This window comes from Panthera uncia, assembly GCF_023721935.1.
Source record: "Panthera uncia isolate 11264 chromosome B2 unlocalized genomic scaffold, Puncia_PCG_1.0 HiC_scaffold_24, whole genome shotgun sequence".
Lineage (NCBI taxonomy): Eukaryota > Metazoa > Chordata > Mammalia > Carnivora > Felidae > Panthera > Panthera uncia.
Genome location: NW_026057580.1, coordinates 68,683,127 through 68,696,314, shown reverse-complemented (window position 1 = coordinate 68,696,314; position 13,188 = coordinate 68,683,127).

Below are 13,188 nucleotides of genomic sequence, written 5' to 3'. Positions count from 1 at the left end.
TAACCACTTGTGATAGTGAATTTTTTGTGTCAACATCATGGGATGCCCAGATACCCGGTTAAATATTATATCTGGGTGTGTCTGTGACAGTGTTTCTGGAAGAGATTATCATGTGAATCAGTAGTCTCAATGAAATAGATTGCCCCCCTCCCCAGTGGGTGGACATCATCCAGTCCACTGAGGACCTAAGAAGAACAAAAAGGTACAGGAGGGGAGGCATTGCATTCCATCTCTCTCTTACTCTCTCTCTGTCTGACTGCTTGAGCTGGGATATCAGTCTTCTCCTACCCTTGGTGCTCCTGGTTCTCAAGCCTTGAGACTGAGACTGGAATCTACACCATCGGCTCTCAGGCCTTGAAACTACACCACTGGCTTTCTTGGGTCTTCAACGTGCAGAATGCAGACTGTGGGACTTTTCACCCTCCATAATCATACAAGCCACCAGTCAGAGTAGGGGCTTATGGATGTCAGGTGATCAATGGAGTATTAGCTCAGGTCTGTTTCACAGTGGGCCCAGTAGATCCCCAAACACACCCCATGATTATGTCCCCAGTTCTGGAATGCATGATTAGAATAGATCTGCTCAGCAGCTGGTAGAATCCCCACATAGGTTCACTGATCTGTGGAGGGCTATTATGGTGGAAAAGGTCAAGTGAAAGCCACTGGAACTGCCTCTGTCTAGGAAAATAGTAAACTAAAGGCAATATCACATTTCTGGAGGGATTACAGAGATTAGTGCCAGCCTCAAGGACTTGAAAGTTGCAGAGACTGTAATATACTCCTCATTTGAGTGTTACTCTGGCCCATTTACTAAGCGACCTGAAAAGCTATTAGTTTTGAGTGGGTCCAAAAACAAGAGAAGGCTCTGCAATAGGTCCAGGCTGCTGTGCAAGCTGCTCTGTCACTTGAGCCATATAATCCAGTAGATCCATAGATACTTGAAGTGTCAGTGGCATAGGGATGCCCTTTGGAACCTTTGCAGGCTCTTAGAGGTAAATCCCAGCACAGGACCTTAGGATTTTAGGGCAAAACCCTGCCATCCTATCGATATAACTACTCTCTTTTTTGAGAAAGAGCTCTTGGCTTGCTACTATGGTGTAGTAGAGGCTGAAGACTTAGCCATGGGCCACCAAGTTACCATGTGACCTGAGCTGCCTAACATGAACTGGGTGTTACCTGAGCCACAAAACTATGAAGTTGAGCATGTGTAACAGTACTCCATCATCGAATGTAGGTGGAATGTAGGTGATCAGGTCTAAGCAGGTCCTGAAGACACGGTAAGTTACATGAAGAAGTGGCCCAAATGCCAATGGTCCCCACTCCTGCTGCACTGACTTCTTTTTCCCAGTCTGCACCTATGGACTTACGGGGAGGTCTTTCCGATCTGTGGAAGAGAAGATTTAGTCCTGGTTTACGGAGGGTTGTGCATGGTATGTGGGTACCACCGGAAAGTGAACAGCTGCAGCATGGCAGCTCCTTCCTGGGACAGTGGTGAAGAGAAATCCTCCCAGTGGGTGGAATTTTGAGCAATGCACCTAGTTGGCCACTTTTCTCGGGAAGGGAAATGGCCAGATGTGTGATTAAATACTGATTTATGGGCGATGGCTAAAAGTTTGGCTTAATGGCCAGGGACTTGGAACATGACTGGAAAATTGATGGCGAAGGGATTTGGGGAAGAGATATGTGAATAGACGTCTCTGAATGGGCAAAAAGGGTGAAGATATTTGTGTCCCAGGTGAATGCTCACCAAAGAGCACCAAACCTCAGCTGAGGAGGATTTTAATAATTGAGCTGATAGGGGCGCCTGGATGGCGCAGTCGGTTAAGCGTCCGACTTCAGCCAGGTCACGATCTCGCGGTCCGTGAGTTCGAGCCCCGCGTCAGGCTCTGGGCTGATGGCTCGGAGCCTGGAGCCTGTTTCCGATTCTGTGTCTCCCTCTCTCTCTGCCCCTCCCCCGTTCATGCTCTGTCTCTCTCTGTCCCAAAAATAAATAAAAAACGTTGAAAAAAAAATTAAAAAAAAAAATAATAATTGAGCTGATAGGTTGACCTGTTCTGTGGATACCAACCCACTTCCTTCTCCAGCCATCACTGTCATCTCCAAACAGGCTCATGAACAAAGTGGCCATGGTGGTGGAGGTGGAGGTCATGCATGGGCTCAGCAACATGGACTTCCACTTACCGAGGCCAACCTGATTATGGCAACTGCTGCAAGTCCAATCTGCCAGCAGCAGAGTCCAACACTAAGTCCCTGGCGTGACACCACTGCCTGGGGGTGATCAGCCAGCCACCTGGTAGTAGGTTGATTGCATTGGACCACCTCCATAATGAAAGGGGCATGTTTTGTACTTACTGGAATAGACACTTACTCTGGATATGGATTTGTCTTCACTGTACACGATGCTTCTGCCAAAACTACCATCTGTGGACTTACAGAATGCTTCATCCACCATCACAGTATCCACATAGCTTGCTTCTGATGAAGGAACTCACTTCCTAGCAAAAGAAGCATGGCAATGGGCCCATGTTTCTGGAACTCACTGTTCTTGTCATGTCCCCCACCCATCCCGAAGCAGCAGCAGAATGGCCTTTCAAAGACTCAGAGTGCTGTGTAGGTGGCAGTACCTTGCAGAGCTGAGGCAAATTTCCCAGAAGGCTGCCCTATGTTCTGAATCAGCATTCAGTTTATGGTGCTATTTCTCTCATAGTTAGGATTCACGGATCCAAAAATCAAGGGGTGAAGATGGGAGTGGTAGCACTCACTATTACACCTAGGACCCACTGAAAAAAGTTTTTGCTTCCTATTCCCACAGCTTAGCCTCTGCTGGGTTAGAGGTCTTAGTAGTTCCAGAAGGAGGAATGCGTCCATCAGGAGACACAATGATCCTTTTGAATTGGAAGTAAAGACTGCCACCCCACCACTTTGGGATCCTCATACCTCTGAATCAACAGGCAAAGAAGGGAGTTATGGTATTGCCTGGGGTGATAGATCCTGTTTACCAATAGGATAAATAGGAAGAGCCATCCCTTATGGATGGAAGGAAAAGTATGTTAGGAAAATAGGAGATCCTTTAGGGTGTCTTATTATTACCATCCCCTATGATTAATATCAGTAGAACACTACAACAACCCAATCCGGGCAGGACTACTAATGGATCAGACCCTTCAGGAATGAAGGTTAGGGTCACCCCACCAGGTAAAGAACCATGACCAGTTGAGGTGCTCTCTAAAAGCAAAGGGAGTATGGAATGGATAGTGGAAGAAGGTAGTTTTATAAATGCCGGCTTCAACCACGTGACCAGTTATGGAAAAGAGGACTAAGGGGCACTTGGGTGGCTCAGTCGGTTAAGCGGCCGACTTTGGCTCACGTCATGATCTCATGGTCTGTGAGTTCGAGCCCCGCATCGGGCTCTGTGCTGACAGCTCAGAGCCTGGAGCCTGCTTCAGATTCTGTGTCTCCCTTTCTCTCTGACCCTCCCCTGTTCATGCTCTGTCTCTCTCTGTCTCAAAACTTAACATTAAAAAAAAAAATTTAGAAAAGAGGACTAAAATAGTCATGAGTATTCCTCCTTATATTGTTATCTATATTCATATATACATCCATGTATATATATATATATACACACATACATATATACATACATGTATATACATGCACATATATACACACATATGCACACTGGTATTTGCAGCACAGTAAGCGATGTTTATGGTTATGGTTTTGGATCATTGAGAACAAAATAAATTGACTGTGGTCCTTTTTATCATTATCTGAGGCTGGGAAAAGTGGAAAGCCCTTGAAAAAATGTTTCACAGAAAGTAGTTGTAAATAACGTGATTTAGTACTTCAAGATTGGTCTTCGGTCTTACTGGAGCTTCACTCATTAGAAATACAATGTAGTAGATTTTGTGAATTGTTCAACACTTCTGTACCGTAGAGTCTTGAAAGCCAAAAACTGCATTTCCTAGACCATCTTACAGTGAGCATTCCATATGTGATTTAGGTTCTTTTGGACTGACGCGTTTGCGTGACACTTGGATCTGGAACTGAGTAGAGTGTTGGAAGAAGCAGGACCAGAAACATCCACTCCTGCTGGAGCAGACGGTGGCAGAGGCATCACAGTGCAGAACTAGCCACTTCCTGATTCTCTTGCACCCGATAGCAATGGCAGCTACTCTTCCAACAATGGCACAGGCAGTTGTAAGTTGTTCTCCGTAGCTCAGTCAGCACCTGTTCCTCTACTTTTCCACGCTTTAGGAAGCCACATAATACTTGGAAATAAGTACCTTTCTGCTTACGTTAACTCATAGGTAGCATCTGTTGTCTGCAACTGAATGCTGTATACCAAACATGCCCGTCCCTGAGAAGCCATCACCGTGTTCTGTACCTCTCAGTCCCCGGTGCCTGGAAGCATGCGGCCCTGTAATCGGGGTTAGGTTAGCCTCTAGGTGGAACAGGGAGCACCCAAGGTGAGTGACTTCAGGGGATGCCCCCTGTTCCCTGAGTTTATGGCCCTCAAATTTCACTCGAAATTCTACTCTTAGGATTTCACTTAATTTAAAGCCTTCCCGCACTCCCCTCCAAACCGTTCCTATGTGCGTCACACCCCTGTTGGACCATCTCTTATAATACATAATGATTTTTAACAGCAATGGAATTTCCTCTCTCTTCTGCTCACTGGGGATGATAGGTTGTGGGAGAGAATATACAAGCAGGACCGGGAGAGAAGGTGTATCAGAGTCTGAAGGAGAAGAATAGGAGGTAAAAATATTTAGGAGGGTGTAGCTCCCTAAACAGATACTAGTGACTTACAACTGAATGTGAATGTTTTGCAGGTCTTAGGTGAGAGTTGGTTTTGATAATGTAGAATTTGGGGGAATTTAGGTGGGAAGGGCTCTGGAGTGGAAGGTAGAAATATTTGGGAAATCCACATATATTGGGTCAACAGAAGTGTCTGTTGCCAAGGATGCAGAATCCCGGGCTTTTAATTGGGAGAGGGCTGTGAGATGGGATCATGATGAGTATTTCAAAGTTCCAAAGAACAAGCTTATCCACAAAGCGTGCCCCCAAGTCTTCCCTAAGGAGAGTTAGAAACACTTTCACAATTATCTAATTTTAATCTTTGCAACATCCTTCTGAGGTAGGTAAGAAGATAGCTTCTGACACTTTTTTTTTTTTAACAGATCATAAAATTTCATGACAAGTAGTTTCCAAAGAAACCACGTGGGGCCAAAGTGTGAAGCCAGCTAGAGCAGTCTGTTTTCTGAGAGCAGAGTTACTATTCTTATTGCGGAAGCATTTTGTGTAGCCTGTGCTTTCTTCTTCTCCTTCCGATCGTGTGGCCATTGATGGCCTTCCGTGCAGTAACGCAGGGCTTAGCATTGACCTATAACAGATTCAAAGAGTGTTAATTATGAAGGCTTTCCTATGGTTCTGAGACTAGACTGCATATAGAATCTTTTTTTGTTTTGTTTTGTTTTGTTGATAGGCACTTAGGTTTCAGGGTTGCAGAAAACTTCCCTGGTACGTGAAGCTGTTCAACCTAGGAACTGTCTTTTGTTCAGCAACTCAGAAAGCGTTTTCTGGAGCACAAACTGCTAATGAAAGGCAGAATTTTTTTTTTTTTTTAATGACATTGCTAATCATTATCTTCCTAACTTCTACTGTCTGAGGAGAGAAATAATTCTATTGATCTGCCCAGCTAAGATTTACCCCTGTCAGTAACAAAGACTTAATTTCTAACAGTGGCGGACAGATAGTAGACAAACAGCCAATTTATCCTGGGATGTTAAAGGCTGAAAGATAATGGAACCTCTCCCCTTTGTTTAACATGGGATTTGAAACGAGCCACACAGAAATAGTTGTATTTCATTAAAGCATGGTGGTCAAGACGATAAGGATTTTTATGGTAAAGAGGGTTTCTCTGTTTTAAAGAGATCTGGTGGTGACAGATTTCGGATTTAATTTTGAGTTTCATTTTTTATCCATGAAACCATCAGTCATCTCCTTTTCATACTTAATTTAATTGTTAAAAAAGCTTGGGGCTGGAGGACTCCTGTGAAATCAATACCCTTTTGCTTTCAAATCAGCATTAGGCAAAATGAAGGACTGGGCTGGTTTTAGGTAGGTACCCAGTGCTCACCAGTTGTAGTAATAATCTCATCCTTGTTCTGAAATTGAATGCTGGAATAGGATTGCATTCTGCGGCTTACAAACTAGTTTCGTTACTGTCCACCAAACTTAGGAGTGCTCTAATCTAATATATTCAATACACGAAACCAAGATTTCCTTAAAATGTCATCAACTTTTAAGGGTTTCAAGAAAGATACTCTAGGAGGCGCCTGGCTGGCTCAGTTGGTACAGCCTGCGACTTTTGATCTGGGGATTGTGAGCTGGAGCCCCACGTTGGGGGTAGAAACTACATGAAAAAAATAAAAAATAAAATCTTAAAAAAAAAAGGACACTTTGGATATACGATAGCAGCGCTATGAGGCTATTCTCAGGGCAGTCTCTGAAGCTGCAGCCAAAGTGAGAGGATTTATTCTGAAGCAATTATGCTAAACCATCTCCTAGTTTTGTGTGAAGAAAATGTATAGTTGGGCAATGGCCACTTAATTTTGTTAGATCTCTGTGTTTGAACCTTATCAAATTCTATAACTATCGGGGAGAATGAAGAAAGAGATCATGGCAGCCTTGGATGGGAAGGAAAAGCAGAGACAGGCGTGGAAAAGGATCCTGTTTTCTGTTTTCAGAATTTTGCATTCAGAAGATACAGAGTTGAGTTTTTTCAAAGTCAATATATCTGATGTTTTGTGTTTCACCAGTTGGTACTGCTTTCACTTTGAAGCATATAAGGTGAAGGTTTGGGAGTGTCGTGATCTGCATTCTCAGGGTCTATAAAGGTCTTCATCACATTCTACCTTGAATCCATACTAATGTCTCTGGTTCCAAAACCATCAGTGACTCCCCACTGCTCGTTCAATAAAATCCAAATCTCTCAGCCTGCTCTTTTCCAAACCTGCCCACGACCTTCCCATTTCCAGAACAGCGCGATCCATTCAGGCAGTAAGAATAGCATAAGCAAAGGCCTAGAGGCAGGAAAGTGCAGTGGGTGTTTGGGGCATAGCCAGTGGGGGGGGGGGAGGGGGGAGAGGGGGTGCCTGGAGATTGAGTTCATATATACCACGTCCAGCACCACAGGGTTCTTGAAATCCTTGGTTGCACACATTTTCCTGAGCCCCTCTCCCTGCAAGACACTGGTTCCTGCGGGGAGACAAAAATAAATAATTCCCCACCCCCACCCCCACCCCCACCCCCATCCCTGCATCTGCTGTGGGACTTAGGCTGGTGAACCTTTGCTGCAGAGCTGGGAGCTGGGATACCTGGTTGGCCACAGTTACAGCAACAACCGGAATTCGCTTCTTGATTTTTACCTACAACTTCCCCGCATTAAAGGCTGAATTAAAAACCCACAACGATGTTAAAATAAGAGCGGCAGCAATTAAAAACCTATTCCACTGATCTCATACTTTGAGGTTAAAGCAGCTAATGGTAAGTACACACCCACAATATTAGCAAGACACAGAAACCCCGGCCCCTCTTCTTTGTCGTCCGGCTTTGAGCCGCTTTTCTCCTGGCTGCCCTTTGTGAGGGGAACTGTTTCTCCTGCTTCCTCTCCTGGCAACAGCAACATTCTTTCAGACAGCATTTGTCTCCCCTCTCTGAGCAACCGTCTAAGTCTCAGGGGAAGGTGGGGGTGAGGGACAGAGGAGGAGAAGGAGGGGGAGGGGGAGGGGGGTGGAGGGAGAATAGCTCCAGGCTTTCTACTCCCCTCCAGGGGCCCTCCCGGCAAATTCTCAGTGGGCCTCTGCACCAGAGAACATTCCTCAAAGAGGTGTTGGGGGATGTGTGCTCTGCGATTGGCGTCGTATCTAATACTGACAGTGCACGCTCCGGGTCAAGTGAGCGGGACGGGCGCTGTTCCGAGGGGCGGATGACAGGCAATCAGCAGCAAGGGCACTGGCACTGTGCGGAGCGCAGTGTGCAAAAGTGAGCGCGACCAACAGCTTGAGAAAGGTCAACTCGGAGAGGAGAGTGGCCTGTGGTTCCATGGCACCCCACGCCCGCAGAAATCAGAAGCACAAGGGAGAACGGGCATGTTTTGGAACACTGCAGGTCAAAGTGGGAAGGAAAAGGCCCGTCAGTCAAATCGGATCAAGATGCCTTCCCAGAAATGGTGGAGGGACGCCTGGGTGGCTCAGTCGGTTAAGCGTCTGACTTCGGCTCAGGTCATCATCTCACGGTCCGTGAGTTCGAGCCCCGCGTGGGGATCTGTGCTGACAGCTCAGAGCCTGGAGCCTGTTTCGGATTCTGTGTCTCCCTCTCTCTGACCCTCCCCCATTCATGCTCTGTCTCTCTCTGTCTCAAAAATAAATAAACGTTAAAAAAAAAATAAAAAGAGAAATGGTGGAAAGCATAGAAGGTATGCTGGTAGCTGATGGCTAGGTACCCAGACCTGGTAGCTGATGACTGTAAAGGAAAAAGACAGTGGGCTAGGTAGGAACAACAGAAGCAGAGGTGTGGGTTTCGTTTCCCCGCTTATGTCAGTGGAGTCAAGACCCAGTGGGCCCAAGCCCCAAACAAACAATTCAACACGAAGGCAAGAGGAATACACACCAGTGCAAAATGAAAACTAATGTCCTTTCTGACTTTCAATGAACGATAAGAACACATTACCAGACACGTGAAGCACTTACCGTGCACCAGGCACACTACTCCGAGTTCTTTATTTTTTAAATTTTGTTTTAAAGTTTATTTATTTTGAGAGAGAGAGAGGGGAAAGGGGCAGAGAAAGAGAGAGAGAGAGAGAGAGAGAGAATCCCAAGCAGGCTCTGCACTGTCAGCGCAGAGCCCAACTCTGGGCTCAAACTCACAAACTGTGGGATCATGACCTGAGCCAAAATCAAGAGGCACCCCAATTCCGAGTTCTTTAAATATAGCAATTTATATAATCATTACATAGGAAGTTACCATTATTATGCCCATTTTACAGATGGGGAAACCAAGGCATAGAGAGGAAAGGTAACTGGTACAAAGGCCACACTGCCAGTGAGTAGTTTAAGCTTAGAGTAGGGTCTTCTCCTTCCTGCTGACTTTTTGGCTATGTTCTTTAATCTACCTTCCCGAGACCACGTCTCTTTAACTCTCTGGGGTCCTCTAGTGAGTTGAATGCCTTTGCAGCCTCACTAGTGATGCGGATTTCCAGGTGCTACAGAAACAGGGGAGGGAGGGCAGGCAGGAACGAGTCATGGGGAAGAAGAGAATGGCTGCCATTCTCTTCTCATATGAAGACCCTTCGTTAATACGTAAAACTTTCTTAGTAACTGTACTTAGAGGCTTGAGAGAGAATATTTGCACCCATGGATACGTGGACACCGTGTAAGAACCGGTGACATTCAACTATTCACCCTTGACAGTCAACTATTTCCATGGCTGGGGAACTTCTGTGCCAAGACTTCTGACAGTTTGATCATGGACCACCTGAAACACATTAAAATAAAAATTTGGGGGACTCTCCTCTGACTGCCTCTCTGGAGGTGGGGCTTCTGACTTATCTTTAAACAGCTCCCCAGGTGGTTCTCATGCATGCTTGAGTGTGAGCATCCCCGCATCATGATCTGAAAATAATATGGTTTCTATACTTTCTGTAGGGCTAGAGCAGTAATGTGATGAGAAAGTAAAATGGCTTTTGACCTCTGGATTTTTAATATATTCACAAGCTCAGTTGAAATGACAGGGCCTGGAGATTTTTGCCTTTGGGCATGTTGTGCTTCACTTTACCCTGTCAGCTCCCTGGTGATCTTTTTCTGACCTTAAAAGATTTTTTTTTAAGCCCTTGACTTTGGGAAAATTTCAACCAGGAATGTTTCTGACTTCAAAGTGATCTGTAGCTTGGGAGATTATTTCTGGCATGTGTCACAATGATAAGATGAGCTGAGGGTGAGGGAGGGTAAATGCTCCATAGGTGGTCCTATGAAACAGGCAATGTTTTGATAATTCTTCACCTGAGCTGCTTTATTGTCATGAAATCCAGGACTGTCTCATTAAATAAATCTACCTAATAATATCTCAGATGTGTTTTCAGACTCCAGGAAAGTGTGTGTGTGTGTGTCTTTTATGAACTTCCTGTCCAGGTTGAGAGTTTACCTAAGAGCCATCAACCCCCAAAATTCCCATGCTGCCAAAGTACTGCTCTCCCCCCAGCCGTGTCTTTCATTTTGGTTCTTCTTTCCCAATGGCTTGTGTGAAGCATTCCGTGGTTCTTCCCAAGTCCCTTGGGTGAAAAAAGTACCAGGTTGGAGACATAACCTGTAAGCCATCCAGTAGAGGTTGGGGTATGATTCTTTTTACAGGCAGGATAGATGACAACAGGATCTGTTGGAAGAAATGTGGTATCTTGGGTCTGACTTCAGCCTGGTTGGGTGTGATGTCTGTTGTTTGTCAACAATTCCAGAGACGTGGCTGAGACCCATTCTATGCAGGGTGTTGCAGGGGTACAGAGGTAAGACTGCACCTGTATATTTGAGAAACTGCCTATGTAAAGGAAAGAGAAAGCAAGACCACACATTCTAGAGTAAGTTGAATACCAGGAATAGGAGAACACAGTGTTAGGAGATTCAAAAGAGGCAGGAAAGACTCATGCTGTCTCTCCCCAGGCAGGCTAGGGCATTAAGCCATTCCCCAGGCATTTTCCATTAGGCGAGCTCTGAGCCAGCTTTATTAGGTTGTGGATCAAGCAGTGGTATGATTTTAGGCAGGGATGCCAGCCCTGAGCAGCAGTTCCAGTGTCTGTCATTCTATTATAACTTCATTCTGCTAGGTCTTCAAAGCTTTCATCTTGGTGAGTTCTTCCTTTAGCATGGATACTTCCGATGGGGCCTTAAGTCATGCTGAACTGGTATCTTCTTATTTAGCTACACGTTTAGGGTGGGGAGGATGAAACTAATTGACAGCCGCAGAAACACAATCCTATGTAAGATGTAGCTCGTGATGAGGGGGAATCCAATGTGGGATCAAGTATAGTGATAGCAGAGTGGGAGGGAACTAAAAATAAACTGCTTGGTTCATCGTTTGGCCAGAGGCTGGCTCAAGCTATTTTTTGAGGTTTCCCACTGATAACAAAGGAATACTTGATGGACTTTGAATGGGATTAATCCAGGCTTCCCAGGCTTCTTTGGTGGACTGAAAAATTAATAATAGCACTTCACATCGAAAGATCTATTAATTTTGCCTTAAGTTAGCAATTCTATTCTTAAGAATTATAACTAATTACAAATGCACACAGACTTGATTCATTTCTACTCTTTAACTCAAGCATTATTTACTGAGCACATACGACATGCCAGGGAAAGTTCTAGGAACTGGTATTGTAGAAATAACTGAAGAAAAGTCCCTGAATTTATGGAGCCTCCATCCTAGTTGGGAAAGAGGTATTAAATAAGTCATCATGTTTCCAAATCTCATGGGAAGTTTTCATCCCACATGTTATATTAGACCTTTTAGTCTCTTCCTTCTAAAAATACTTTCTTCATTTGGTTTCTGGGACAACACGTTCTCTTCCCTTACTGTCTACCCGCTGAATTCAGTATGCTTTGTTGACTCCTCCTCATTTTCCTGACTGTAAATTGGTGGATCCAGAGCTGTCTTCAAATATTTCTTCCCTCCCTTATTTGACATCACTGCGCCCATGATCTAAAATTTGTATTTCTAGCCCTCGCTGCTCCCCTGAATTCTAGTCTTTTCAATACAACTGCCTACCTGACACCTCCACTTACATATCTAATGGGCTTCCAAAATTTAACATGACCACCCAAATCACACTCTTGATTTTACACCCCAAACTACTCTTACTTTTAAGTCTTTTCTTTCTCTGTTAATAGCAGCTTCATTCTTCCAATTACTCAGGAAAGTCCTGGGAATCACCCTTGACCTCTTTCTTTCTCTCTCAGTCTACCTCTGATCCATCACAGGTAGCTATAAAGATGTCCATCACAGCATTGTTTAGAATACTAAAGCTTGGAAATGATCTAATTGTTCAACAGTGGAAGACTGGTTACGTTTTAGCACATATGGCCATTAAAAATGATGCTATAGGTTAATAGCTTACTGTTTAGTGACATTTTTATCATGGAAAATTTCAAACATGCTCAATAATAGAGATCTGTGAACCCCATCATCCAGCTGCAACAATTATGGACTCAAAGTTAGTCTTGCTTCATTTATACACTCCGTTATCTCCCACCTCTTCCACTGGATTGTTTCTAACCAAATCCCAGACATCACATTGTTTAATACGTAAGTATTTGTACCATATACAAAAGCAGATTATTAAGAAATACGTATGATGTGATTTCATTTTTGTAAACTATGTACCTAGGTGCATAGGAAAAAGTCTGACAGGGCAGCTATCTCTGAATCGTGGTACGTGACTGTTGACATCTTTTTCTCAATGAACATGTATTACATATAGAAAAGACGGTGGGGATGGGGTGCGTGGGGGAAGATGTTGATGCCAGACATTCTAGTTCTATTCCTTTCCAAATCTGATTACTTTAATTCAGGCAAGATACTTCATGTAGTGAAAGGGAAATAACCACTTGGTAGAGGTGAGGATCCCTGTCTTTCAGCTTCTGTGTTCTCTCCCAACAGTCTGTAACTAAAAGTTGCCATATGAACAGCTATTGTTACAACAGGGCTTCTCAACTTCAGCTCTACTGACATTTGGGGCTGGATAATTACTTGCTGTGGAAGGCTCTCCTCTGCCCTGGATGAGATCTCGCAGCATCCCTGGTCTCTGCTCATTAGATGCCCCTTGCATCTTCCCCTCATCCTCACCCATTGTAACACCCAAAAATGTCTTCAGAAATCGCCAAATGTCCTTGGGGAGGCAAAATTACCCTGGACTGAGAACCACTACACTTTACAGCATGTGTACTCATTTAAATGCATGGTGTCTGGGAGGTTAGTGGCAAAAATGTTCTGTTTTACTCATTTTGCTGGCTGAGACCTCGGGAAGGATATAATTTGTGATCTGATGAAAACTGCTTTCATGGTTTACTGACCTGCACATTTAAGTAACCAACCTATGACTCCGTGGTTAATGATTATCATTTTTGAAACATATCCAGA